This window comes from Mastigoproctus giganteus, chromosome 2 (assembly GCF_048544385.1).
Source record: "Mastigoproctus giganteus isolate SK-2022 chromosome 2, ASM4854438v1, whole genome shotgun sequence".
Lineage (NCBI taxonomy): Eukaryota > Metazoa > Arthropoda > Arachnida > Uropygi > Thelyphonidae > Mastigoproctus > Mastigoproctus giganteus.
This window is the reverse complement of record NC_143576.1, coordinates 209729734-209735919: the sequence shown is the minus strand read 5'-3', so window position 1 is coordinate 209735919 and position 6186 is coordinate 209729734.

Genomic DNA, 6186 nt, shown 5'->3' with positions numbered 1-6186 from the left:
GACAAGGATGACATTTTTATTACATAGGTGGAGATAGCCTTGCGGCTATCTCCACCTATGTAATAAAAATGTCATCTTTTTTGTGACTTTTGTGCTTATAGGTGGAGATACATTTTTATTACACAGGTGGAGATAGCCTTGCGGCTATCTCCACCTGTGTAATAAAAATGTATCTCCACCTATAGGCACAAAATTCCATATTACGGCCTGAAATGTATGTATGTATGTGTGTCTGTGGTGTGTGTAAAATCAGGCATATCTGCCACCAGGGAGCAGCCACCACCTGGGCAGACGCACCCTGGTGCCCGTCCCTGACACAAAGAGCCTGGGCTGTGTATTACCAACATTGTCTGTACAAAAATGTACTAAAATTCTCTCACCCACCGGTATCGGTGCATGACCGGTGGGTGCTAGCAGAATCCCGCTCGTAGATTGTCCAAACCTACGCGCCCGAATAAAAAAATAATAATAATAATTTATCCCGCACTCAAGTGTAGAGCACGCTTACAATCAATCGATCAATCAGTACTTATTATCAAAAAAACTTCATATCAGTCAGGTATGAAGTTTTCTGAGCAATGCAGACAGGCTGCCAGGGCAGATCGTGGGGTTTTGTCAATGATATATAGGAATTTTGCTAGCAGGGAAAAGGAGGTGATTGTCCCTCTGTATAAGGCAATGGTCAGCCACGCCTTGAGTACTGCGTACAGGTCTGGAGGCCTCATTTTAGGAAGGATGTAGATTTGCTTGAGCGTGTACAGAGAAGGGCAACAAGATTGGTGAGGGGAATGAAGGGATTCTCTTACCAAGAGAGGCTTAAGTTCTGCAAATTGCAGTGGCTGGAGACTAGGCACCTGCGCGGTGATCTGATTGAGATGTATAAGGCCTTGAATTGATTGAGCACGCTGAATTCTGATAGGATCCTTCCACTTGTTCAGATTACGAACCTAAGGGGACATAAATTCAAATTAAGAAAGGACAGATGTAGAATAGATGTGCGGAAATTTTCCTTTAGCCAGCGGGTAGTTAATTGCTGGAAGTTGATAGGTTGAATAAATTTAAGGAGGAACTGGACAGGCATTTGGAGGGAATGGTGTGATTTTTTTTTTTTTTTTTTTTGGGCTGATGCTGCATAAGCTCATACACTTGCTTTCTTGCATCACGTGCCACTACTACTACTACTACTTATCATAATTAATAATTCTCTTCTCTTTTTAAGTACAGATTTAGCAAACTTTTGCAGCGCATTATACCTGTTAACATCCACAAGATATTCAGATTCATTACCCATATAAAAGTCAGATATCTCCTTTTTAAATTCCCCCCTATAGTTTTCATATAAGGCACAGTCATAAAGAATGTGGTTCCAAGATTCCAAACAGTTACAAAAACACGATGGGTTGGCTACTAATCCAAAACTAAACAGCTTGCTGTTAAAAGATCCGTGGCCAGTTAAAAAAAAAAAAAAAAAAAAAAGCAGAGATCTCCATTTCAGGAAAAATCCACTTAGTAACTTCATGATTCCACACATATCTCACTTCAGGGACAAACAATCTAGTTACAGCTCCAGTGTTACTTGAATTCCACCTATCCTGCTACCTTTCAATTAAAAGGTTCATAATAATCTTTTTGGCCTGTGGTATACCTATAGATGTATCACTAGTAATATCTATGAATGTTAAGGTTCTGCCTTTCCTCAAATAAACGAAAAAGCTCTGTAGGCAGTATACAAGTCCAGGGGCATCACCCCAGCTAAAACCTGCATAGCATTTCTTGAAACTGTTCTACAGAATTTAAATAAGGTTAAGATCATCTTCCTCTCTTAGTTCACAGTTCTGCGTTTGGCAACTGAAAATAGTATATACAGGAGAGCTTGACAGGTGGTACGGAAGGGAGCACGACCTTGCTCTTATTGACTTCTGGGATGCGAACGAGCTTGAGTCTTCTTTCTTGTAGATTTTATGAGTGGAACACTTATTGAAGTCGGCATCGAGATGCTACCATCGTGAATTCGTCGTGTTTTCACGTCATGTGGAAATGGCCTAGCTTCGACAGTCGTCTAAATTTCTTGTTGCCTCCCTGGGAAGTGTCGTAAGGCAATTAAAAATTGATTAAGAGTATTACTGGAGAATTAAATGTTATGTGAATAAGTTCGTATTATGTATGTTTATGTGAATAAGTTCAAGTTCTTATTTTTCGTTGGCCAAAAATTAAGAAACAGCACTACACCCATTTCTGGCCATTGTAATTTACAATGTTACATCACGTAAGGTATATTTGCCGTAACTGAGTGGTCAGGGGCGTGAGTGCAGTAGCATTCATTCCTCTTTGAGTGGAATGAAGGAGGGTTCAAGCCCGTGACTGCTAAATACAATTAACATTCGTATTGACGATTTTTTGTAAACTTCACTGACCTGGTGGTTGTGCCGGAGTATAAACAAGAACATTTACAATATATATGAATGGTATTCATGCCATCTATGTGGTTACACATCGATGCGCTTCAGGACAAGAGAAACTTTTATTGGCTTTTTTACACCGTGACTGAGTTGGTTGGTCTCGGCTGATAACTGTTTTGTTTTTCATTTTGGAAACTTGGATTTTTATCCATCAAACTGGAAAAATTTACATAAAACACGCAATTTAAAGTTTAACTGCTTGGCCTTGTGTTCTAAACAACTAATCCGATTGTATATACAGTATTACCATTACTTTCATTCCTCTATTGTAGTTTTTGAACTTCAGTGTTATTTTAGTCATATCCTGCTTTGCGTCGGGAATCAACTTCTCTGACCTTATGGAGCAGTCCCGAAATATAAACAGAAAATAATTTTTATTTATTTTTTTATGTAACTAGAGCTATCCGTATTTGGCATTCCAATAAATCATGAGTGCTCTACAACTATATTCGATTACAAAGAGACATTTTTATTAATTCTCATCTGTTGCCAGTTTTATAAAAGTTGATATTTCAATCGTTGATTGCCTATTGGAGAAAAAAATGCCAATTTTGTTACATATCTTCACATTATTAATGTTCTTCGCGAGAGATTTTATTTGGAGGAATAATGGCTAGAATTCCATTTCGGTATTAACCTCGTCACTGTTTAACTTCCATTGTTTGACGCATCACGAAGGGTTGTAAGTCGCAGGGCTTTAGCTGTATGGGGTCCACAAGTACTATCCAACTCTATTTGTTAAACACGGTGGTCAACAGACTCCTCCCTATTTCCCGCTGGTCACTGACCAGGCCACCCAGCCGTGTGGCCGCCTGTCGCCTTCGTTGCATAGACAGGCAGGCGCTTCTGCTGACAGCCGTTAATTCATTAGGTCCTTCGCGTGCCCCTCTTGACTCGCCTGATTAACGACTCCACTCCCACCTCAGAAGTTCAAAGTATGGATAAGGAGACTGTGGATAGAGAGCGAGTGGTCTTTTGGATATCTCTCGTGTCCGCGTTTGCATTGTCTTTAACACAGTCTGTTGAGTTGTGAAGGGTCTCCCGAATTATCTTAACGACAGCCATTAAAATAACAAATATTTGAAGTCAACACTGGTACTTTGGATGCTTTCTACAGATTCCCTTCCATTATCATTCTAAACTTGAGCACTCCCTTAGAGAGAACATGTGGCAATGTCAGCCACTTTTGAACGTTTGTTAATTTCTTTAACTCACAAAAAGCACTTTGGTTTTTAATTTTTCAACTTCTTAGATAATTTTTCGTATAATTGAACACTGTAAGGACATTTCATCTGAAATTCAAGCTCAAGGGAAAAAATCTATATAGAAATTTTGTAATCTTCGTGAACCTGTTTTTCTTTTCATATTCCGGCACGACTACGTGTGTCAGAGTAATGCACTTGTAGTTATTTAAAAAGAGTATTATCATTTAACTGTATTCAGCGGTCATATGGAATCGAACCATGTTCGTCGTATGCACTAATGTATTGTGTCGACCATTCCGCTTCATGTCGCAAGGAGAAATTGGAAACGCAAACAATTTAGCATTTTCAATATGGCAGCATTGCTTAGTAATAATAAAATTAAACCTTTGTTTTTTTTTTTTCCTTAACAAAAAAAATAAAATTTCGTCAGACGCCTAAATAATTGTAGAATTCGTAGGTTATTCCACTTATCAAACCCTTCAAATTATTTTACGAAATATGGACCATCGGATAATCCTGGCCGATTCACGGTACACTTGTTTGTTCAATAACGTTTAAGTAATGATGTTTTAATAATTAAAAATTAAAGGAGCTCCATAGAAAAGTAAGTTAGGCGACTATGGAGCTCCAATTGAAAAAAAAAAAAAAAACTTGGACTTTTTCAAGGCCAAGCAGAATATATATTTATTATTCATAGACTAACAGACAGGAATTAGTTCATAGGAACTGGGGAAATCCACCTGCCCCAATTCCTCCGCAAAAGCCTTTGCGGTTAGCATAGTGGCTGCGATCCCTGACTTTGCACACCCTTTTAAAAAACCTTGGATTAAAGTTACGTAGGAGGGGGGGAGAAGGAAGAAACCTTTATCTTTTTGCAGCAGTTTTGGAGCCTTTCCTTGCTCAGAATCCGAACTTTGTTTCTTATGCCGACGATCTGAAGTTCTACTTGAGCTCAGATCATAATCATCAGCTTCATGGCAGATATCAACCAACAAGCTTCTACGCAGATATTGAGCTTGGAAAGTTATCTTGCCACAATAGGGCTGCACCTGAGCCCTTCCAAATCAGCACAACTGACGATAACCAAGAAGAAAGCCAAAAATGATATCCAAATCTTTGTGAGTGGGGAACTGGTGCAAAAGGTGACCTCTCATACTGATCTTGGCCTCACCTGGGACGTTGGGCTCACATTTCAGCCTCACTTTGCCAGTATGAGGCAGAAGACGTACGCTGCTCTTTGGGCAGTGCGTCAAGAGCTCGTTGGTGTGCATCAGCCAGCGCTGCTTGTTCGGCACATCCTGAGGTGTATTACGCCGATTCCTCTCTATGCTTCAGAAATTTGGTCATCTGCCCCTGCCTCATACCTTCAGAAGTATCTTAGTTTAGAGTACTGGTTGCTTAGATGGATGAACAGGGTGGTAGGCCACCCCCTAACTATCTCCAGATCTATCCTACAAGCAAATCTAGGCATCACTCCCTGGAGACATATCATCATGACAAAAAAATGTTCTCACGCTTGCACGGCTTATAACGAGGCGAATTGATGCTCCATCAGTATCCGCATTAATCTCTGGCCCGAGGAGGGCAAGAGGGAAGCACCCCGACTCCTGTCTCCCCCTACGTCTTACGCTGTCAAGCATTGATTCCCTGAGGAACATGTTTCCAGCCAATTGTCTTCGGATCTTCAATAAATTTAAGATCCACCCTGATAGGTTCTGATATCCAGATCTTTCAGATATCCAAATTTATTTGGATATCTGAAATAAATTTGAATATTTGGAAAAGAAGACAAGCCCTACAGGAAGGAAATCCTCAAGAACTGTTACCAGATTACGAACCTATAATACTCACCTGCTCCTGGACAGACCTTTTTTTTTTTTTTTTTTTTTTAACTTGCCTATTTGTATATGACAAAGACTTTCTGTCTTCATGTAATCATGTATATTACTGTATATTTTGTACATTATTGTTTATTTAATCCTGTAAAAGTCTCGGGTCGAGCACGAATGTGCCCTTGTTTATTGTACATTGTGTTCCTCGCACCTTAGTCTGTATTCACGCCCTTCTGGCACAGAGCTGTCCCGGGGTGACCCAAGGTTTCTTGGGAAATAAACTGATTTTAATAATAAAAAATAATTAATAATAATTTTTCTCACACTATAGCCTAGTTACCTCGGATTTCGGGCAACGGTTTCTGAGAGAGAGATCCAGCAAATAGAGAAATATTGCCACAATATACAAGCCTAATATATAGGGTGTCCTAAAAGTCACTGCGTATTTTGGCGAAACTGTGATTTTCAAATTTCATTACGACAAGTGTATTTATTCTTTTTAACATTTGTAATGTAATGTAATGAGATGTTATTATAATTTTTATTAATTTTTTATATAATATTTTTAATATTTTCTTTTCAGACCCATAATTCATGATGAATGTTCAAGAGCGAATTTTTGTTGTAACATCCTGCATCAAAGGAATGAAGTTTTATGAAATTAGGGAAAGATTTCATAGTGTGGTCCAT